The sequence below is a fragment of the Panthera tigris genome, chromosome E3, assembly GCF_018350195.1.
Source record: "Panthera tigris isolate Pti1 chromosome E3, P.tigris_Pti1_mat1.1, whole genome shotgun sequence".
Lineage (NCBI taxonomy): Eukaryota > Metazoa > Chordata > Mammalia > Carnivora > Felidae > Panthera > Panthera tigris.
Window position 1 is genome coordinate 17,552,855 of NC_056675.1, and position 24,437 is coordinate 17,577,291.

The 24,437-nt window shown below is 43.8% G+C and overlaps 1 pseudogene; it reads left to right on the plus strand.

Annotated features, from left to right (window-relative positions):
* The first annotated feature begins 100 nt into the window (after positions 1–100).
* On the plus strand, positions 101–13,378 carry LOC102968120 (annotated as a pseudogene).
* Positions 13,379–24,437: the final 11,059 nt, after the last annotated feature.

Consider the following 24,437-nt stretch of genomic DNA (forward strand, 5'->3'; position numbering starts at 1 on the left):
TGGGGTTGGTGGGCGGGCAGGAGCGCACCTGGGTCCGTCCTCTCAGGGCTCGCTCGCTCGCTCAGGCACGCGTGCGCAGACGGGCGTGAGGGGAGAGGAGATGCGCCCGGGCCCAGTGCTGGCCGGCCTGGCCCCCCTCAGCCTGTCTCTATGGGCGCGCGCCGACAGCCTCGCGCACCGGCCCCGGGGCCCCGGCCGAAGGTGCGCGCGCAGCACCCCGGGAAGGTGGGAGGAGAGGCGGTGGCGGAAAGATGCGCGCGCAGTCACCCGTCAGGGGAGGGGGAGCTGTGGGGCGTCCGCCATCTTGTCTCCCTCTCCTTACCTGCGTCCTCGGGGGCGTGCGCACCACCCCCCCTCCCGCCGAGGAGGGGGGAGGGCCCCCTCTTGGCCGCCGCCTTCGCGGCCTTTAAATTCCCCTGGGGCTCGCGGCTACTGCCGCCGCCTTGCTTCCACTGCCTCCTCTCACGGCACAGAGATGCGGACGGTGGGTGGGAAAAATGGGAGACGCTACTCTCGGCGAACCGCCGCCGCCGCTTCCGAGGCCCCACCAAAATGGCCGCCGCCGTCTCGGCCGCCACCACCAACACCACCACCACCACCACAGCTCTCTATCGCTACCGCCGGCGCGGCCCGTCCTCTCGCGAGAGGCAGTAACTGGACGTTGGGGAACGGGAAGGCTCGCGTGCTAGCGTAGGGCGCTGCCCGAGGCGCAAAGCATACTGGGAGTTGTAGTCCGCTTGGAGGCTCCGCGCTTGCCCCGCGGCACAGCGTCTTTATCCTCCACCGGAGAAGGTGCCTGTGGAGCTGCATTGCGGCTGCCAATTCGGACCAGTCTCCCGTTTTTTAATAGATCACCCAGAGAGCTGAAGCAATATGTCAGGTGTTTTCAGCAAATTAGCAGTAGAGCTTGGGCCTCTGGATTCCCAAGGCAGTCCACTTTATAGAGAGCTGCTTCGTTTTGCGCAAGGGTGGTATCCCCAATAGCTCCCAAGCAACTATATGCCATTTGTTGGCCAACTTTCTAGGTTAAGAACTCCTTTGAGATACCCTCACCCCAGGAAAGAATAATAACAGCTACCTTCTGTTGAGACCACTTTGTGCACTAATTCTCTTTTAATCCCAACAATGCTCCATTTTACAAATGAATTGAGGCTCCTAGATTAACCAGTGACAGAGCCCAAAGCCAGGGTTCACAGCCACACAGCCTAAATCACAAGGACACACACACACAATTTGCCACCTAAAGCCCACCCTAAGAGTCAGGTTAGGAAGCCCTGAAAAAGTTCTTCAGCTCCTCTTCGTCCACCCAGTTTAGCTCTTAACCCATTTTACTCAAAGAGTTGATCGAATCTGTGTCACTGATTTGGACCCATATTTTTCTTACAGCAACGATCAGGGGTTGAAAACTCAAAAACCTGTACACCTGAAACAAACATAACATTCTATGTTAATTGTACTTCAATAAAAAAAAATTTTTTTAAAGAAAGTTCAAAAACCTTTAAGAGCCGGCACGTCATGTAAATAAAGTGAAGAGGGTCAGGTGAGGGATATGAGGAACTGGAGACCACATGCTCTGTCCAGAGAGAACAGCTGCTGTTCAAACGACTGTTCCAGTCACCCTGCAGAAATGGGGGCCAAAATACATCTAAGAGTCAAATTCAGCCACAGGCTGCCAGTTTACCAACTCTGGCCTACGCTGAAGTCTCAAGACATATGGAAGCATCCAGGACAGATAATTTGATTGAAAAAGTGGATGAATGTCCATCCACTTAGGTCCAGTTCAAAGTCTTTTTTTTTTCACACCAAGTTTACAAATTTCTGAGATCCCATCATAGAACCACATTGAGCTACCAAGAGCTCTCACATCTCTTCCCATAGGAGATTTATGGGAAGAGCCTTCCCATAAATGTTCTCATCCTTTTCCAGCTATTCTTCCTCCAGAATTCAGCTCAAGGGCCACAAGCCCCAGGTGATCTGCTCTGACCACCCCTAGGCTGGTTTAATACTCCTCCCATAGCTTCCTGGGTTTCATAGAGTACTAATTGATTGCATTGTATCTGGATTCATGGTCTGTCCACGCCACCCCAGAAAGTATTATTAACCCCTTGAGGATAGGAACATGGTTTATACATGTAAATTCACTATGCCACTCTCAGAAAGATTATTCAGGAAATTTATTAGTGTGAATTACTTGTATTATAATACTTGATTAAAAACAAAATAACGTATTGGATTCATGAGCACAAACTGAAAATCTCTTCTATTTCCACGACTATCATCCTGGGCCAGCCACCATCATCTCTTGCTTGGATTACCCATGAGCTTCCCACATCCACTCCTGTCTCCCTTTACTTCATTCTCTGCATGGCAACCAGAGTGACCGTAATGTATAAATCAGATCATATTGCTGTCACGCTTAAGATCCCCAAATGGCATCTTAGCTCACTTAAATGAAAGCCCAAATTATGTGTCGTGACAAAATCTCCATAGGGCTGACATTATGAAGAATCTAGGCACAAGAGTATACACATGCGATTCCATTTATATGAAGTTCAAGCAGGCAAAAGTAATTGATGTTGCTAAAAATAAAATATAACCATTGAGAGAGAGACGGATTTTAATTGGGAAGAGCCACAGCTCCCTAGGGGGATACTAGGAATGTGTGTCCTGAGTTGGTAAACTATGGTCCAAAGAGCAAGTCCTGTCTAGCGCTTGTTTTTGTACAGCCCACAAACTAAGAATGCTAACAAGTCTAAATCACAAGTCTAAGAATGGTTTTTACATTTGAAAATGGTTGAGGAAAAACCAAAAGAAAACTCCTTTTGTGACACATGAAAATATACATCATTCAAATTTCAGTGTCCACAACTAAGGGTTTATCAGAACCCCACCATACCCATTCATTTACATGGCATCTATAGCTGCTTTCCTGCTACAGTACCAGAGCTGAGTAGTTGCAACAGAGGCCACAGGCCCACAAAGTCAACAATTTTCTATCTGGTACTTTACAAAAAAAGTCTGCTGACCATTATTCCACATCTTAACGTGGATGAGGTCATTTCCATGGGTATATATACAGGTGTAAACATTCACTGAGCTGTGCGCTTAAAGTTTGTATACTTTATATACCTCAAAGCATGTATTTTGTACTTAAATTTTAAAAATAAATAACCCTACAAGATAGGACCCCTGCCTACTTTTTTTTAAAAAACCTCATTTACCCCTTGTTTGCTATACTGTAGCCATCATGCCCTGCTCCAAAACATCCAACAATTTCTGCTTCCAGAGCCTTCATCTTTATTGTTCCCTCTGACATTTTTTCTCATGGCTAGCTCTCCCTTTTCATGACGTCTTAGTTCAAATGTTGCCTCCTCAGAGAAGTTCCTGACATTAAATAGCCCTTTGACTGCCAGTCACTCCGTATTACACGCTTTCTTTACAACACTTACTTGCAATTACTGATTTATTTGTATCCTTGTTTATTGTCTTCCCCTCGCCCCAAAAGGTAAGCTCCCTGAGAGCAGGAGCATTGTCACAGGTTTATAGTACTCTAGGTAAATTACTGAATGATGAAAAATATTTCAGACAATCCTGTGAAAAGGAGATTGTTCCATTTGCCAAATGAAATCTTGGTTGAATGAAAAGTGAACGATGAAGACTCAATATTGTCAAGATGTCAGTTCTTCCCAACTTGATTTATAGATTTGGTGCAATCCCAATCAAAATCCCAGCAAGTTATTTTGTGAATATCAACAAACTGATTCTAAAGTTTATATCAGAAGGCAAAAGACCCAGAATAGCCAAGATATTATTGAAGGAGAACAAAGTTGGAAGACTGATACTACCTGACTTCAAGACTTACTATAAAGCTGCAGTAATCAAGATAGAGTGATATTAGCAAAAGAATAGACAAATAGATTACTAGAACAGAATAGAGAGCCCAGTTATAGACCCATATTGATATGTCAACTGATCTGGACAAAGGAGCAAAGAATACAATGGAGCAAAAATACTCTGTCCAGGGTGCCTGGGTGGCTCAGTTGGTTGAACATCCAACTCTTGATTTCAGCTCAGGTCACGATCCCGGGGTCCTGGGATCAAGTCCCACATCAGGCTCCATGCTGAACATGGAGCCTTCTTGGGATTCTCTCTCTCCCCCTGCCCCTCTCTCCTGCTTTCACTCTCTCTCTCTCTCTCTCTCTCTCTCAAATTAAAAAAAAAATTAAATACTCTTTTCAACAACTGGAGCTAGAACAACTGGACATGCACAAGCAAAAATGTTAGTCTGGACACAGACCTTACATCCCTTCACAAAAATTAACTCAAAATGAATCACAGCTCTAAATGTAAAGAGCAAAACTGTGAAACTCTTAGAAGATAACATAGGAGTGGGGGGCCTGGGTGGCTTAGTTGGTTGAGCGTCCGACATCAGCTCAGGTCGTGATCTCGCAGTCCATGAGTTCAAGCCCCGCATCAGGCTCTGTGCTGACAGCTCAGAGCCTGGAGCCTGCTTCGAATTCTGTGTCTCCCTCTCTCTCTCTGTCCCTCCCCTACTCATGTTCTGTCTCTCTCTCTTTCTCTCTCTCTCTCTCTCTCTCTCTCTCTCTCTCTCTCCAAAATAAATAAACATTAAAAAAATTTAGAAGATAACAAAGGAGAAAACCTAGATGACCTTGGCTATGGTATTGACGCCTTTTTAGATACAACACCAAAAGCATGATCCATATAAGAAATAATTGATCATATGGATTTCATTAAAATTAAAAACATATCTGTGAAAGACAAGAAGACAAAAGAATAAGAAGACAAGCCACAGACTGGGAGAGAATATTTATAAAAAACATCTGGTAAAAGAATATTCAAAAATATTCCAAGAATTCTTAAAACACAGTAATAAGAAAACACCCTGATTAAAAAATGGGCCAAAGATAGCAAACACCTCACCAAAGAAGACACACAGATGGCAAATAAACATATGAAACGATGCTCCACATGAGATATTACTACATGTCTATTAGAATGACCAAAATTCAGGACGCTGACAACAGCAAATGCTGAGGAGGATGTGGAGCAGTGGGAACTCTCATTCATTGCTGGTGGGAACAGTGCAGCCACTTTGCAAGATGGTTTGCTGGTTTCTTACAAAAGTAAACATACTCAGGTGCCTGGGTGGCTCAGTCGGTTAAGTGTCCGACTTTGGCTCAGGTCATGATCTCAGGGCTTGTGGGTTCGAGTCCTGTGCTGACAGCTCAAGAGCCTGGAGCCTGCTTCTGATTCTGTCTCTGTCTCTGCCTCTCCCCCGCTCTCTCTCTCTCTCTCTCTCTCAAAAATAAAAACACATTAGAAAAAAATTTTTTAACTGTTCAAAAGTAAACATAGTCTTCCCATACAAACCAGCAGTCATGGTCCTTTTTTTATTCCCAAAGGAGTTGAAAAAACAAAACAAAACACTTCTGTCCACAGAAAAACCTGCACACAAATGTTTATACAGTTTTATTCCAAATACCAGAACTTGGAAGCAACCAAGGTGGCCTTCAGTAGGTGAATGGATAAACAAACTGTGATACATCCAGACAGTGGAATATTATTCAGCACTAAAAAGAAGTGAGCTATTGAGCCATCAAGAAACATGAAGGAGGGGCGCCTGGGTGGCTTGGTCGGTTGAGCGTCCGACTTCGGCTCAGGTCACGATCTCGTGGTCCGTGAGTTCGAGCCCCGCGTCCGGCTCTGTGCTGACAGCTCAGAGCCTGGAGCCTGTTTCAGATTCTGTGTCTCCCTCTCTCTCTGCCCCTCCCCTGTTCATGCTCTGTCTCTCTCTGTCTCAAAAATAAATAAATGTTAAAAAAGAAACATGAAGGAAACTTAAATGCATATTATTAAGTGAAAGAAGCCAATATTAAGTGAAAGAAGCCAATATGAAAAGGCTACCTACTGTATCATTCCAACTGTATGACGTTATGGAAAAGGCAAAACTACGGAGACTAACAAGATCGGTGGTTGTCAGGGGTCAGTGAGGGAGGGATGAATAGGAGGACAGAGGGGTTTTAGGGCAGAAAATACTCTCTATGATACCATAATGGTGGATACAAGTCATTGCCCATTTGTCTAAACCCATAAACTGTACAACACCAAGAGTGAACTATAGTGTAAGTCACGGACTTTGGGTGATTATAGTGTGTCAATGTAGGTTCATCAATTATAACAAATGTTCTACCGTCATGGAGGATGTTGACAATGGAGAAAAAGTGCATGTGTTGGGATGGGGAGTATATAGGAAACCTCTGTACCTTCCCCTCAATGCTGTGAACGTAATATTGTCCTAAAAAATTAGTCTTGATTTTTAAAAAGTGAATGAAGCCCATCTTTTTAGACCCTCTTCCCAACACCTCCAGAAGACAGTAGGCCAGGCCAGAGTCTGAATGGGTTGGACCTCGCCTTGTGCTACTAATTCCTTGCTATATCTCCTTAAGCACCTCACTTCTCTGAGCCACATTTTTCTCACATATAAGGTGGAGATGGAGTTGTTGATATAAAATTGCTTTGAAAGCTCTAAAGAACCACCTTAATGCAGGGGTGTATTTTGGACCCATATTTCAGAGTCTGAAACTCATGATCTTCAGGTCAAGTTCAGTTTTCAGATTTATATAATGTTCTGAATGTTAGTAATACGTTAGGCAGAAAAATGAAGACTCCTATTTGCCATAGGCCCCACCATTCCCAATTGTCTTGCACTGAGCAACTTCATGCATTTGTCCTATCTGTCTGGTTCCCGGAGGCAGTTGAATCTGAGACCTCTTGTTCTACACACGAGTGGTAGTGGGTATGCTCTCCTGACCAGCATTTTCTCTGCCCACTGAGTGTCAGGCCCTGTGCCAGGTTAAATGGGAGAGACAGGAGGGAAGATGACAGTCTCAACTCTCAAGAATTTAGTCTCATCAGGGGATGATCTGTGAGCTTGGTAAAAATTAGGGCAGTGTTTCTGATGCCACAAAAGGAGGTGGTCAAAGGTAAAGTCAAATCCAGTGGGTACATGAGATGTCGTTTGAGCCTAGCCTTGAAAAATTTAGGCATACAGGGTGGGCACTTCAGGAAGATGACATAGACGCAACAAGGTTGAGGGTTGGGGGGATAGTGAATATGTGAGCTTATTCTTTTTTATGAGGGAGCAGACTGAGACAGATAAGTCACCTGGAACTAGGTGGCCAAAGGCCCAGCATCCCAGGCTAGGTAGCGGGGGATTAGTTCGGAGGTGACAGGGAGCTACTGAAAGTTGTTGAGGAGGGATTGGCATGATCCAGCCTCCACTAGAGGCTGGAAATAGAGAAGCCAAAGGAATTACCCAGTTGTAATGGGGACTATTGGCCAGGAGGTGGCAGTGGAGATAGAGGGAGAGACTCTGCAGAGGAAGAATTAGTAGAACTTGGCAGACAGTTGATTGCTGATGATAACAATCCTTTAAACAGCCATTCTTCTTGCCTTCTGTGAAGCTTTCCCCAGTCTCCTCTACCTCCTACCTCCCTGAATGCTCCCTCTCAGTCTCCCTCACAGGCCACTTCTCCTGGACCACTCCATCAATTGTAGGCATTCCTCAAGATTGTCCCCCCAATTGCCTTCTTTCATCCAACACATCCACAAGGGCAGAGACAGATAGCCTGAAGCTAAGGAAGCTTAGCTTCTGGACCCCTTCTTTACAGGTACCCTCCATTGCTAGAAGTATCTGGGGGTTATAGAGCAGTGTAGGTAAAGTGGAGAAGCCAGCTTGCAACCAGAAAGCATTTGCATGTAAGCATTTCTGGTAATTTGCCTAAAGAGATCTCATAAGAAAAAGGCATCTTGTCATGATTTCACTGTGCATTCCAATTATCATCTCTTAAGCCAAGCACTCTCCCTAGCTCAGAACTTGCATTCCCATCTAACTCCTGGATTCCTCCTGGTCTCCCAGGCACCTCAGACTCATACATCCATAACTGAACTCATGAGTTGAACCACAAAATCTGCTCTGAAGCGATGGCACCAGTATCCATCCGGTTACTTAAACTAGAAACGCAGCCATCACCTTCCCTTTCCCTCATGCCCCACATCCAGCCACCAGATGTGTCAGTTACATCTTAATATTTCTCTATTCTAGTTCTCCCCGGCCCCACACCTGATCCTTAGCCCTTGATGACTTAAAAGCAAGGACAGTACCAAGAACTGGCTTTTTGGGACTGCTGGGACTTTCTTTGAAGTAAGCTCTGCAGCTAATGTGGGGCTTGAACTCATGACCCTGAGAAGTGGAATTACATGCTCCACCAACTGAGCCAGCCAGGCACCTTGAGACTGCTGGACTTTAGTCCCCCTTCCTCACTACCCTTATCTCCACTGCCTCCACACTCCATTCTTTGACAGGGACAATTGCCTTTTTCTCAGGCTTCTGTAAAGTGCTATGCAAATGAGGCTTCAAGCTGTTAAGTCCTCTAGCCTCCTGCTCTCTACCAGCCAGACGGCTGGCTGATCCTAACCCTCCTAGCAAGTACAAGTTCTAGAGCTGGGGCCATCTACACCAACTTCCTAATCAGTCTCCCTGCAGCCAGTTTCTCCCCCTCCCCAAAGTCCCAGCTTTTGTGGGGGTTTCCATTCCAGTATGGGTGAATCCAGAACCAGCATAAGACAGTATGAGAGAATGTCAGGGCTTATGACGTAATAAATCAGGTGCAGAAAGACAGAGATGGGGGGGGGGGGGCAGCAGGAGATGTGCCATTTTAGACAAGGTGATCTCTGGAGGTCATTGAACAGCACCAGCCAGGGAAACTGTGCTAACTGCTTAGCTGACAGTCACTCTCCAACTTTGAGTCCTTTCATGGCTCCCATGAAACCCCTTTCTGAGGCCACCAAAACCCCGCATGGTAGTCCCTGCCAGATCCTCCAGCTTCCTCTCTCCCAGCTCCTGCACTCCAGCCACACTGGCCATCCTGCTATATAGGCTCTTCTCCACTCTGGGCTTCCTCACACATGGTTCTCTCTTTCCTCTCCACCCAGTCAGAACTTACAGAGTAACATCACTGCCTCCAGAATCTCTTCCTGGCCCTCAGACTAAGTTGTATCTCCTGAAAAATTCTGTGCTTTGTTGCCTCTCAACACTTTAACACTAGGAATAATTACTTGAGTTCCCGGAGACTCATGGTAAGACAGAGGTCACATATGTCTTGTTAACTTCTGTGTATGAGCCTATACCCATTGTCTGGGGGAGTGACAGGTACATACTAAATATCAATAGATAGAGATTGGTTGATGTTTGCATGTGTGTATGAGAGCAATAACCCATATGTGTTAAATCCACTCAAAAACTATAATAGTGACAAACACTGAACACCAGCCTATGTTCTTACATGATTTAACTAGTTTAATTCTCACAATGATCCAATTGGGGCCCCTGGTTGGCTCAGTCGGTAGAGCATGTGACTCCTGATCTCAGGGACGTGAGTGAAAGCCCCACATTCATTGAATGTGGAGCTACTTTTAAAAAAAGAAAAGAAAAGAAAAAAAAGAAGGCAGAGCTTGGCCTGCCCTCACCCTCACAATAACCCAACTAAAGTAGATTATCATCCTTGTTTTACAGATGGTACAAAGGATGGTTAAGTCATTTGTTCCAAGTGACACAGCTGGGAAGCAGCAAACAGAGCAGGGGCTTGAACCCAGAGAGAGTGACTCACGGGTATCCCCTTAACTGCTGTGCAGGACAGCCTGTCAGATCCAGGTCTGAGAAGTGCCAGGCATCATCCTAGGCACCAGGGAGATAATACTGGAAAAACACACCAGGAAAATGCTCTCAGTTCCAGCTTTTATCAATCTTACATTCCTGGTGAGGGAAAGCAAAGAACAAATACATCAGGCAAGTCAAAGTATAAAATAATGAGCTGTACTGTGTGTTATGAAAAAAAAAAAAAGCAGGTTTGGGGCATGGGAGGTGCTGTTTTAGACAAGGTGGTCTGGCAAGGCCCTCTCTGGTGTGGTGACATCTGAACAGAGAATGCTTTGGGGAAAAAGCATTCTAAGCAGAGGTAAATAAATACAAAGACTCTGAGGCCAGCCCAGCTTATCCTAACAGGAAACAACCAGGAGGCCCAGGGGGCTGCAGGGGACGGGGGAACAGTTGGCAGTGAGGTCTGAGTGAAGGGTCAGGCCTGCATTTGGCGGGGGCTTTGAAGGCCAAGCTAAGGAGTTCACATGGAATTCTGAGTGTAGCAGGACGGCTTTGAGCAGAGGCCATGTCGAGAATGGACTGTAGGGGTGAGATCTGGAGGCGACTGCTGCAGTTTAGGTGGGAGTAGAACGGGAACCTGGGGGTAGGGTTGCCAGATTTAGCAAACAGCTCTTCCGGGGGGACCTCTGAGAGGAGCTTCCGGAAGGCAGCTGTAAAGTGGCTGAGGTCCCAGGAGGCTAGGAGAGGGTGGGGAGCTGCTAGAACACGTCTCTTCTCTCTGAGAGGACTGGGACCTCTTGAGAACACAGCCAACGCTGTGCAGGGACTTTACATGTTGAATCTTAAGCAAACACCCCAACTGAAAACATCCCCAACCCTCAAAGAAGGAAACTAAAATTGTGGCACTCAGTTCTAGAAAGGGTGTGGGAAGACAGGCGATCACATGCTGTTGCAGGGGGAGTGTACATGTACGCATCTTTTTTTTTTTTTTTTGAGTTTTAAAAGATTGTTTCTTAAAAAGAAAAGAATTGTAAATTTAATATATATCTTTTGCCCCAGAAATTCCATGTTAGAAACTCACTCTAGGGAATGAGTCAGTAAGATGAGCAAATATGCATGTACAAAGATGTTCATCACAGCATTATTTAGAAATGGAAAAAAATGGATAGGACATGAGACTTTTTCAAATTTTATTTTAACTAGGCTCCACGCCCAACAAGGGGCTTGAACTCACCTCACGACCCTGAGATTAAGAGTCGTATGCTGTGTTTACTAACCCAGCCTGGCGCCCCTGGGCATGACATAAAAGTTTAACAACAGAAAAAACGATCAAAGAAGCAGCAGTTGGGAGGCAAGGAAACTCAGGTGGCCAGTAAATATGTCGAAAAGACGGTTACCCTCATGATAAACAGGGAAATCTAAAAGTGATCACAATAATTTCTCAGAGCAAAGAGAACTTTGCCTGTATCTGTCAAGTTGCATTTATTCTGACAATTCTGCACTTCAACAATGCATCTTAGCATCCAGATTATAGTCTCTAAAAGGAATAAGGGCTAGTTGCAGAAAAGGCCGAGTCTGTGACTAACGCTGAAAGGTACAAGGTGAGTCTATAATATCTTCTGGAGGCAAGAATTTTTCAAAGATTAATGAAGTCTTTTTGGAAAGACACAAGACCCTTCACTAAAAGGACCAAAGGAGACTATTGAGCTGAGGTCAATACTGGGCTTGGTCCATTGAAGTATTCACAAAAGAGTGAACATCAAGTACTTTATTCTAAAAAAGGTGTCAGAATGGGGCACCCGGGTGGCTCTGTCGGTTGAGCATCCCACTCTTGATTTCTGTTCCAGTCGTGATACTGGGTCAAGGGATTGAGCCCAACACACAGCTGACTGTGGAGCCTCCTTAGGATTCTCTCTCTCTCTCTCTCTCTCTCTCTCTCTCCTTCTGCCCCTCCCCTCTCTGTAAAATAAAAAATAAAAATAAATTTTAAAGGTGTTAGAATAAAATAAATTCTGTAGTGCCTGGCTGGCTAAGTCAGTGGAGCATGTGGCTCTTGATCTCTTGGTTGTGAGTTCAAGTCCCACATATGGTGTAGAGATTACTTATAAAAATAAAAACAAATTGTTCAATTTTTAAAAGAATAAAATACATTATATTTTGTTGTCTTGTTAATTTAAAAAAAGGAAGTAAAAAATAACAGAATTCATGTTTGTTAATTCTAGGAGAAAAGTACACAGGTGTTCATTGTGCTTTTCTTATTTTTTTAAACTTAATTTTTGAGCACCTAGGTGGCTCAGTTGGTTAAGCATCCAATTACAGCTCAGGTCATGATCTCACGCTCCTGAGTTGGAGCCCACCGCCGGCCCTGTGCTGACAGCTCTGGAGCCTAGAGCCTGCTTCAGATTCTGTGTCTCCCTCTCTCTCTGCCCCTCCCCCACTCACTGTCTGTCTGTCTTTCTCTCAAAAATAAACATTAAAAACATTAAAAATTTTGGGGGGCGCCTGGGTGGCTCAGGTCATGATCTCGCGGTCCGTGAGGTCGAGCCCCGCGACGGGCCCTGTGCTGACAGCTGAGCCTGGAGCCTGTTCCAGATTCTGTGTCTCCCTCTCTCCGACCCTCCCCCATTCATGCTCTGTCTCTCTCTGTCTCAAAAATAAATAAACGTTAAAAAAAAATTTTTTTTAAAAACATTAAAAATGTTTTAAAAAGACAGTTGGGGAGGGGGGTGCTGGGTGGCTCAGTCAGTTGAGAGTCCATCTTAGCTCAGGTCATGATCTTGTGGTCTGTAGGCTCCAGCCCTGCATTGGGCACTGTGGTGGCTGTGCAGAGCCTGCTTGGGATTCCCTCTCTCTCTCTCTATCTCTCTCTCCCCCTGCCCCTCCCCCGTTGCACTCTCTCGCACTCTCTCTCTCAAAGTAAATAAACTTTAAAAATATTGTAGTTTTTTTGTTTGTTTTGAGAGAGAGAGAGAGCTCACGAGCAGTGGGGGTAGGCAGAGAGAGAAAGGGAGAGACAGAATCCTAAGCAGGCTCCACACTCAGCACGGAACCTGTTGCAGGGCTCGATCCCTCCACCCTGAGCAGTGCACCACCCAGGCGCCCCTAAACTTAAAAACAATTTCTAACAGTTCGAGTCTGCGCCACCGCCGCCGCGTGGAAGAGCCGGGACCCTCCACCTCACCTCCCGCGCAGTGCCGTCGGAGAAGACCTTCAAGCAGCGCAGCACCTTCCAACAAAGAGTACACGTTCGACTTACCCGAGAGCCGCATCCTACGAACATCCGGGTGATAATAGACCCGATTCAAGGGTGAGAAGCAACTTCCTGTACTGGACAGAACCAAGTTCCTTGTACGTGATCACGTCAACCTACGTGAGCTCCTCAAGATCATTAGGAGGCTTTTATAGCTCAACGCTTATCAGGCGTTCTTCCTGTTAGTGAATGGACACAGCACGGTGAGTGTGTCCACGCCGATTTCTGAAGTATGTGAAGGTGAGAAACGAACATGGGTTTCTGTATATGGTATACGCCTCTCAGGAGACATTTGGAATCAAAGTGTCTGTGTGCAAGACTAGAAAAATGCATCTGTTCTGGAAATTTTTTAAGGCCTTACCAAGGGGGGAAAAAGTATATTACCAACTGAGATTGATCCCTTCATCCAATCACAGATCATCAAAACCAGTAGTGTTCCTGCCTAGGAGTTGTAGGAAGTTGTTTTGTGCAGCAAGCAGAAAAATGGAACTCCAAATGAGCACATTGAGCTTTGGAAAAACTATTACTTAACCGAGGCTGTTTTGTTTTCAAATTTAGAAGTTTTTTTTAAATTTTTTTCTACATTTATTTATTTTTGAGAAACAGAGAGAGATAGCATGAGCAGGAGAGGGGCAGAGAGAGACGGAGACACAGAATCAGAATCAGAAGCGGGCTCCGAGCTGTCAGCACAGAGCCCGACGCGGGGCTCGAACCCACGAACCGTGAGATCATGACCTAAGCCGAAGTCAGACGCTTAACCGACTGAGCCACCCAGGCGCCCCAGAAGTTTAAAAATAAAATACTTTGCATTCTAAGTTAAAAAAAAATTTTAGGGGCGCCTGGGTGGCTCAGTCGGTTGAGCGTCCGACTTCGGCTCAGGTCGTGATCTCGCAGTCCGTGAGTTCGAGCCCCGCGTCGGACTCTGTGCTGACAGCTCAGAGCCTGGAGCCTGTTTCAGATTCTGTCTCCCTCTCTCTGACCCTCCCCCATTCATGCTCTGTCTCCCTCTGTCTCAAAAATAAATAAAGGTTAAAAAAAATTTTTTTTTAATTTTTTAAAAATGTTTATTTATTTATTTTGAGAGAGAGAGAGAGAGAGAGAGAGAGCACGCGCAAGCAGGGAAGGAGCGGGGCGGAGAGAATCCCAAGCAGGTTTCCTGCTGTCAGCACAGAGCTCCACACAGGGCTCTATCCCATGAACTGTGAGATCATGACCTGAGTGGAAATCAAGAGTCAACCACTCAACAGACCAAGCCACCTAGGTGCCCCAAAAACAATTTTAAAATGTTTCTAGAGGCACCTGGGTGGCACAGTCGTTTAAGCATTTGACTCTTGAGTTTGGCTCGTGATCTCATGGTTGTGAGAGTGAACCCTGAGTCGGGTGCCGCAATGAGCATGGAGTCTGCTTAAGATTCCCTCTCTCTCTCTCTCTCTCTCTCTCTGTCTCTCCCTCTGCCCCTCTCCCTCCCTCGAGCTCTCTCAAATAAATAAATAAATAAATAGATTTTCTGGTGAAGAGGTAACATAAATGTTTGCTTTATAATTATTACTCTTTTTTAAAAATACATGTATTTTATACATTCTTCTAATGTGTGTTACACTTTACAATTAAAAAGTTTACAAAACGTCAAAAGCAAGGGATCGAATGATTAAATTATGGGATGGTTGTTATGATGGCATAATGTGTAGTCATTACAATGAGGTACTGACATGGAACATATTGAAAACAGCAGGGCACCGAGTTGTGTGGGGTTTTTTTTAATGTTTATTTTTGAGAGAGAGAAAAAGAGACAGAGACAGAGCATAAGGGGTGAGGGGCAGAGAGAGAAGGAGACACAGAATCTGAAGCAGGCTCCAGGCTCTGAGCTGTCAGGACAGGGCTCGAACTCACAAACTGTGAGATCATGACCTGAGCTGAAGTCAGACACCTAACCCACTGAGCCACCCAGGAGCCTCCTGAGTAGTATATTTTGTAGGATTCCAGTTTATAAATTGAGAGGATGAATATGTTTCTATAGGCAAAGAAGAAAAGAAGAAAGCATGTGCACTAGTATATTGACTGGGGGTATCTCTGAGTGGTAGGATTTAGAGATAATTTCAGATTTTTGTATGCTTGTCTGAAGTTTTAAAACAATTGTGATCACATACATGCATCATTATTATGAAAGCAATGCACTATAAATATCCCAAGCCACCTCATTGCAATCTCCCCCACACTTAAATACTCTGAACAGAGTTTAATGGCTATCCTCATAGACTGGTTTTTCAGACCACACACACACACACACACACACACACACGCACACGCACACACACGTTCTGTTTTCTTCCTTTTTTTTAAACAAAAATGAGATAATACTGTACGTATTGTCCTACAACTTGCATTTCTTATTTAGCAACACAGTTATAGAGATATTTTCTTTGTGAATCACACTTGTCTAATCAGAAAAATGTACAATTATTTCTGGTTTTGGAAATAAATGATATTGTAGAGGTAAACTGTGGACATGGTAAAATGTAAAAAAAAAACTAACAACATAGATGATTCCATTTTTTTAAATGTTTTATTTATTTTTAAGAGAGAGGGTTCGAGTGGGGGAGGGGCAGAGAGAGAGAGAGAGAGAGAGAGAGAGACAGAGGATCAGAAGCAGGCTCTGCACTGACAGCAGGGAGCCTGATGCGGGGGCTCAAACTTACAAACCATGAGATAATGACCTGAGCTAAAGTCGATGCTCAACTGAATGAGCCACCCAGGTATCCCCTAGATGATTCATTTTGAAAAAATATATATATACATATATATATATGTATATATATATATGTATATATATGTATATATAAATACACACACAAGCAGACAAAAATTTTAAAAGATTATACCCCAAACTGTTAAATGTGACATCTTGTTGAGGATAAGAAGGCAAAAACTCATCTTTTCTTCCTCATATGCTTCTGTATTTTCTTTAAAATTTTTTTTCCTTAACCAAACAATTGCTTCTCTTTACTCTTCTTCTTCTTCTTCTTCTTCTTCTTCTTCTTCTTCTTCTTCTAAGATTTTAAGTAATCTCTACACCCAACATGGGGCTTGAACTCACAGCCCCAAGACCAAGATCAAGTCACATGCTCCACTGACTGAGCCAGCCAGGTGTACCACATTGCTTCTTTATAATTTATGAACTAGCCCCAGCTTTACTGAGATATAATTGACATATAATATTTTGTTTTGAACTTCTAAATTAGATTTTTTAAGTTTATTTGTTTAGAGAGAGAGAGAGAGAGGGAGCATGTACGCATGAGCAGGGGAGGGGCAGAGAGAGGGAGAGAGATAGAATCCGGAGCAGGCTCCACACTGTCAGGACAGAATCTGACTCGGGGCTGGAACTCACGAACTGTGAGATCATGACCTGAGCCGAAACAAAGAGTTGGACGCTTAACCAACTGAGCCACCCAGGCGCCCCTAAATTTTTTTTATTGTAGCAGTAATAAGTGTATGCTCTTCATAAAAAATAAAATCCAGTATTAAATATAAAACAGAAAGTATGTCCTTCCCTTCACCTTTTCAATTCCACTCCCCAGAAGGCACCGGTGTTAACAGTTGTTTGCATTTGCTTAGCAATTTTCCATGAGTATCTGTGTCTTTCTGCCTGTAAATGATGTCATACTATATATATTGTTCTACATTTTGCCTTTTTACACTCAATAGGTGTAATGTCTCTCCAGGTTGATGCATACAGACTTATCTCTTACTTTTAAATAGGTGCTGAATATAGGTGGATATACCATGTGTGTAGCTAACTTTGTACTGCGCTATGATGAGCAACCTTGTACACTTGATCTTGAGCTGCACAAGTGAATCTGTAAATTCTTTTTTTTTTTAAAGTAATCTCTATGCCCACCATAGCGCTTGAACTCATGACCCTGAGATTGAGAGTCTCGTGCTCTACTGACTGAGCCAGTCAAGCGCCCCTATAAAGAAAATTCTTAAAGTGGAAGAGACTTGCCAGATCAGAATATGTGCATCTAAGATTTCCATAGACACTACTAAATATTGTCCTCCAAAGTAGCTGCACTTTTCTGCCACCAACAGGGTATGAAGGGTGTCTGCTTGCCCCTCCCTCATCAATACCACTAATTAGCAAGCTCTTAAAACAAACATCTGCTGGAAAACATCAGCTGTGCTGAATTAAAAAACTTGTTTTTATTTTAATTTTTAAATATTTTTTAATGTTTATTCACTTTTCGAGAGACAGAGTGTGAGCCGGGCATGAGCAGAGAGAGAGGGAGACACAGAATCTGAAGCAGACTCCAGGTTCTGAGCTGTCAGCACAGAGCCTGATGCGGGGCTTGAACTCATGAACCATGAGATCATGACCTGAGCTGAAGTGGGACGCTTAACCAACTGAGCCACCCAGGCACCCCTGTATTTATCCATTCTTCTGTTGAAGGGCGGTTAAATTCTTTCTTTTGTTGGTAGTGTGTTGTTGTTGTTGTTGTTGTTGTTTTGCTATTTATTCGCTGCTGTTATGATTATTCATATGTATGTCTCATGGAGCACAGGTGCAACACTTGCCCCTGGACATTTGCCCAAGAGTGGAATTGCTGGGTTTCAAGTATGTAAGTATTCAATTTGACAAGAAAATGATAAACTGCCTTTCCAAAATGGCTGAATGGATATACATTCCCACCACCTATGTACAGAAGACGTATTTCTCTTCTCCAACGCCTGGTGTTATTTGACTTCTTAATTTGTGCCATAGACTGCATATAAACCAGTAAAGCAGCTTGTTGTGCCTTGTATTTTCTTGACTACTAGTGATGCTGAGCATGGATCTCTTCATGCGATTTTCAACCATGTTTCCTCTTCTCTCACGTGCATATTCAAGCTTTTTACCCATTGTTTTTCACGGGCTTAATGCTCTTTATTGATTTGCAGAAGGTGTTCAGAGTATCTCGATATGTATCCTTGAGTGATTACATGTGTTTGCACATATCTTCTTCAAATCTGTAGCTTATAATTTAATTCTTTTAATTTTAATATATTTTTATTTATTAATATTTTCTTTTATGATTACTCTTTTGTGTTTTAATGAAGAGATTCTTTGTTACCCCAAGTCTGGAAAGAAATTCCCTTTAGAAATTCCACTTACCAAACAATCCCTCCTTTTTAAAAAAAATTTTTAATGTTTATTTTTGAGACAGAGAGAGACAGAGCACGAACAGGGGAGGGGCAGAGAGAGAGAGAGGGAGACACAGAATCGGAAGCAGGTTCCAGGCTCCAGGCTCCGAGCTGTCAGCACAGAGCCTGATGCGGCGCTGGAACTCACAGACCGTGAGATCATGACCTGAGCCGAAGTCGGACACTCAACTGACTGAGCCACCCAGGCGCCCCAAATAGTCCCTTCTTTGATGTGCTATGCCACCCCCCATCACTTATCAGAGCTTCTTACATTCATTAGTCGATTTTGGTGAATTCCTATTGCTACCAACACCAACTTGTCTTGTCTTCATTACTATAGCTTTTTAACAATCCTGGGAGAACAAGCCTTCTCTATTCTTCTTTAGAAACATCTTCCTGTTCTTAGCCCTTTACTCCTCTCTCTCTCCCTCTCTCTTATTTATTTATTTATTTATTTATTTAAAGTAATCTCTATACCCAGCATGGGACTTGAACTCATGACCTACAGATCAAGAGTCGCATGCTCTTCTAAGCCAGCCAGGCACCCCACCGCCTATATATTTTTTAACTGACTTGTTGAGTTTCATAAAAAAATTCTGTTTTAAGTTTAGTAGCATTGTATTGACTCTTACAAATCAATTTGGAGAAAATGGTATCTTTACAATCCTGAGTTTTCCTCTCCATGAACACAAGATATCTCCACTTCCTAAATAATAAATCTTGAAGATTAGTCCAGATCTTCATGTTAGGATCTACCATATATTTAAAACTCTTTATTTCTTCGTTTGTTTGTTTGTTTGTTTGTTTATTAGAGAGAGAGAGTACATGAGCAGGAGAAAGGGATGGGGGGGGGTGGCGAGGCAGAGAGAGAATCCCAAGCAGGCTCCGAGCTCAGTATGGAGCCTGATGCAGGGCTCAGTCCCACAATTTTGGGATCACAACCTGAGCTGAAATCAAGAGCTGGACGCTCAAGCGACTGAACCATCCAGGCGCCCCAGATCTATGTTATATTTTTAAAAGCCAGGGGTGCCTGGGTGGCTCAGTCGGTTGAGGGTCTGACTTGATTTTGGCTCAGGTTGTGATCCCAGTGTCGTGGGATGGAGCCCCGTGTCAGGCTCCCCATTGAGCATGAAGCCTGCTTGAGATTCTCTCTCTCTCGACCTCTGCCCCTGTCTCCTGTTCATGGTCTGTCTCTGTCTCTGTCTCTGTCTCTCTCTGTCTCTCTGTGTCTCTCACATAAAATTTTAAAAATTAAAAAAAAATTTTAAGCCATATTGGTCCTTTCATTCTGTGAATGTCAAATGATGTGTTTAATCAATCTCCCATTTTGGACAGTGGAATTGTTTTCATTCTCTAGGTTCTAGAAACAATACTTTAGCGGATACACTTGTAGTGAATATCTTCACGTATATGAAAAACAGTATTTGGTTTGTTGTGGGGTTGTTTTAGTATCTCTCTGTGGCTTACCTAACCAGCCTGGCCTGCGCCTCCGCACTATGGCTTGTAGGTGTCCTCATTCCTTGTTCCTCCCCATGTTCCTCCCCCATGTCTTCCCCAGGAGACTGACAGCGGCTCTGTGACCCCCAGGTGTTGAGGTCAGCATCCTCCAGGGACTCTACAGTCGCTTCTCCTGAAATTAACGGTGGGATGGGGAGGTTTGGGGTAAAATAAACTGATTTCCTTAGATGAGAAAAATTACTTTGTTTCTAAGAGGTCCCAGGCTCTTCCTACACAGTTCAAAGCCCCCCACCAGCCCAGCGAACCGGAGGGGTTAGCGTCATTAGCCTGAGACACTGCGAGGCCCCAGTTCATAGAGCATTTTAGAGACCTCAACCGGAGACCAACCTGGGGTTGTCTCAGCAGGTCTTGGGAAATGTTTATTGAGGAGTAGAGCAGGGTGTGAGTATATCAACACACACTTGCGAACTGATTTTTCTCCTTTCAAAGTTTTAAACATTTCCCTCGTCTGTGTCAGCGGGCTCATTGTTTTGTTAATGAAAAGTCAACATTCATTTGCATCACTGAGGGCCTCTCCTCCTCATTGACAGTGGGGCTCGGGAGGGCGAGGAACTGGTATTAGGGAAAGAGTGACCGCAAAGACCTGGTTTCTCATCTGACCTCAGCACCTAACACGGGCGATGCCTCAGTCCATAAATATTATAATCATTCAGAACATTTACAGAATAATTACCCTAATAGCAGCTATTTCCTGGACAGCTGCCATGCTCCAAGCACTATAGGAGGCCTTTTTCTTTTCCAGCAGCTCTTAATCCCTGAAGCCCTGTGAGGTCTGAAGCCTTGTCCCTCGAGCTCAGAGAGGTTAACTGGCCTAAAGTCTCAAAGCAAATAGCCTGCAAAGCAGGGATTGAAAATCGTATTCTGTACGTCCCTAAACTCTGCCTGTCTTGAATTTTTCACTAATTTTGTAAGCCCTTTTCATCTTTGTGCCTCATTGTACTTATGTATAAAATGGACATGATCAGACCAGCCATGCCTGCCTCTCTATATAAGTGTGAGATTAATTATATTCTTACTATTAAATAGGCAACCCAAGCAGTCAGTGCTGGAGGTAGACCAATATTAGCAGTAATCCTTTTTTTCTTTAAGTTTATTTATTTATTTATTTATTTGGACAGCAGGGGAAGGGCAGAGGGGGAGGGAGAGAGAGAATCCCAAGCAGGCTCTGCACTGTCACCATGGAGCCCGATGTAGGGCTCAGTCCCACGAACCATGAGATCATGACCTGAGCTGAAACCAAGAGTTGGACGCTTAACCAGCTGAGCCACCCAGGCATTCCTCAACTTAATTTTTAAAAACTTAGTACATCACAGAGAGCTTTCTCTGTTTCTGCAAATGCAGACACACATCATTCTTTTTAATTTTTTTAATGTTAATTCTTGAGAGAGAGAGAGAGAGAGAGAGAGAGACAGAATATGAGTGGCAGAGAGAGGGAGACACAGAATCCGATCCGATGCAGGCTCCAGGCTCTGAGCTGTCAGCACAGAGCCTGTCGCAGGGCTCGAACCCACGAACTGTAAGATCATGACCTGAGCCAAAGTTGGACACACAACCAACTGAGCCACCGGCGTTCCCCCCACCTTTTACAAAATTTTTACACCTCATTCTTTTTAACATCTCCATGTTTACCCACTGATGGTCATACGAGTTTATTTAATAGATCTCTGTGGATAGACATTTGGGTTGTTCCCAGTCTTCGTGCTACGGTGAACAGGTTTCTGGGAATGTTCTTTATTGTTGCTGTTATTACAGAATTATAATCCATATACCATAAATTCCAACCCTTTCATGTATACAGTTCAAGCATTTTTAGTATATTCACAAAGTTGTTCAATTATTACCACTAATTTGGAGAATATTCTTGAACACAAATTTTTATGGCTTTGTATGAAGGTGTCAGCAGGAGGCACTTCTAGAGAGTGGTTGCTGAGCTTTGGGGAGATGATTCCTTCCAATGGGGAAAAAGGTAGCTTATTTGTTATCCACAAGCAAAAACCCTGGGCCTAGAAGCTTGGAATCACCACATTAGCCCTGTCATATTGAGCACATGGCTATGGCAATGACTGCCCAGTCCCTTAGAGAAAATCAGGTCCATCTGAAATTTCACACACTGGATTTGCTTAAAACAGGCCAGCCCCCTACATTTTCCAGTTAGAACAGGCTAATGATGAGAAATGCCCCAGTGACATGTGTATTGTAATGGCTCAATTCACAGACCATGCTATAGTATGGTCCTTTAAAAATCTAATTATGGGGGGTGCCTGGGTGGCTCAGTGGGTTAAGCTTCCGACTCTTGGTTTAGCTCAGGTCATGATCTCACGATTCGTGGGTTTGAGCTCTGCATAAGGCTCCGTGCTGATGGTATAGAGCCTGCTTAGAATTCTCTTTCTCCCCCCCCCCCACCGACTCTCCCCTGCTCGTGTTCTCTCTCTCCCTCAAAATAAATAAACTTAAAAAAAAGAAGCTAAATTGGATAATGTCATTCCTCTGCTCTAAAACTCTCCAAAAAAAAAAAAAAAAGGTACAGCCAAAATAAACAAATAAACTTTGCAGTGGCTAGCACCTCACTCAGAATAGAAGCCAAAGTCCTTACAAAGGCCTACAAGGTCCTGCACGATCTGGTCTCCACTTATCTCCCAAACCCCTCGGCTCACCCTGCTCCAGCCACACTAGCCCTCAGGCTCCAGCCCACCTAGCACATTTCCACCTCAGGGACTTCGCACTGCTGTTCCCTCTGCCTAAAGCATTCCTCTCCCAGATGACTGCATGCTTCCTTTCCTCATTTCATTCCCACCTCTGCTCCCTTAAAATCCCTTTGAGAAACTCTCTTTAATCCTTGTATATAAAATAGCACCCCAGAACTTTCTAGCCCATACCTTACTTTCTCTCCATAACATGTATTGCCAACCAACATGTATTTATTCCTTTACTCTCCATCTACCCCCTCTAGAATTTTAATCTCCCAGAGAAAAATACCTTTGCCCTTTCTGGTCAGTGTCACATTGCTAAAACAGAGTCTGATATACAGTAGGTAAATAAATATTTGTTGATGGAAGAAATGAATGAGTAGCTTTCACTGAGGCAAAAAAACAAAGGTTATTAAACAAACAAACAAACAAACCCAAAGAGCAGGGGGAGAGGGGAACGGGCAGACGTTTGAAGAGGCAATTCACAGAAAACAAAAACACGAATTTTAAATGTCCAGCAAGATGTTCAGGTTCACTCACACTAAAAGAAATGCAGATTCGAATTTCTACAGGGCACGATCTTTCACCTGTGGAATTGGCAAAAATCAAAAAGCTTGTTAGTTTTCTGTGTTAGCAAGCGTATGGGAAAACAGGTCCTCTCAACACTGTGGACGAGCATGAAAATTGGCAGTTGACACAAGGTTTGTGCAGGGGAACTCAGCAGCATCTAAATTTTGAAAGCATGGACTCTTTGGTTCAGCAAATCTCTGCCTAGAAATTTATCCTGCAGATTTATTTGCTCAGGTATACAAAGAGGTGGGTATTCACTGCAGCACTCCTTGTTCCAGTGGTAAAAGACTGGAAAGAACCTAAATGTTCACTAATGGAGAATGGCTAAATATATTATGGTATAGCCTTACAAAGGCAAGCTATAACCCGCAAGAGATAGTTACTTGAGAAAAGCAGCACACAGAACAGTGTGTACTATATGTAAACATTTGTTTAAAAGAAGGAAAAAAAAAAGAATTGTGCTGGAGAAACAAACAGGAAATCAACATGGTATCTCTGGAAAGGAGAAATGGAGCAAGGCAGGAGGGTATCAGGGGAAGGAAGGACACTTTTGACTCTGTCTTTTGTTACAAGCTACAAGACTTTTTATGTTAATTACACTGGTAGTTGTTTTAACTTTTAAGAACAGGTAATACATACACTGGGAGACAAAGACCCAAAGATACAAAAGGATAAACAGTAAAAAGTAAGTCTGGGCTAAAAATACCAAAAAAGCAAAAAGCCCCACAATGAAAGGGGCATAGGAGCCAACTGAAAACTGGGGAGTAATAAGTAAAGTAATACTGGAGTATGGCCTAAAGCAGAAAAGAAATACCCATGAATCCATCATAGCATAAATACATGATAGAATAAATAAATAAAGCAAGAAGAGACAACTTTCCCATGCAGAAGAATTCCAAGTAATTTGTGTGGATACTCTGCCCTCGAGGTGGAACATAATTTCTCAAGTCTTATAGTAAGGGCTGTGCAGAGCGACTTCCTCTCAGAGTAAAATGTGCAAAGAAGAGGGGAAAGAGTAATTTTGCAGTGGAAGCTGATAAGCCCTCCCTCAGCCACAGTGATAAGTCATCTCGAAGGCATGTACCGTCCATACAATGTGATGAAAACGGCACTTTACCTCTGCTTCCTCCCCAAACCCCTGCTTCCTCCCCAAACCCGTAACTCTACTCTAATCCTAAGAAAGACGACAAGCCCAAGTAAGGGACATATTCTAAAATACCTGATGAATACTCCTCAAAACTGTCAAGATCATCAAAAACAAGGAAAGTCTAGAAAAGTCATGGTTAAAAGGAGTCTAAGGAGACATGATGACTCCGTGTAATGTGGTATCCTTGTGGTGGGATCCTGGAACACAAACGATGTTAGGTAAAACTAAGGAAATCTGGGGTGCCTGGTGGCTCAGTTGGTTGAGCGAGCATCCGACTTCAGCCAAGGTCATGATCTCATGATGAGTTCGATCATCACATCAGGTGAGCTTAAGCCCTCTTGTGAGATTCCCTCTGTCTCTCTCTCTCTTCTCTTTCTGTCCCTTTCACTCTCTGCCCCTTGCTCACTC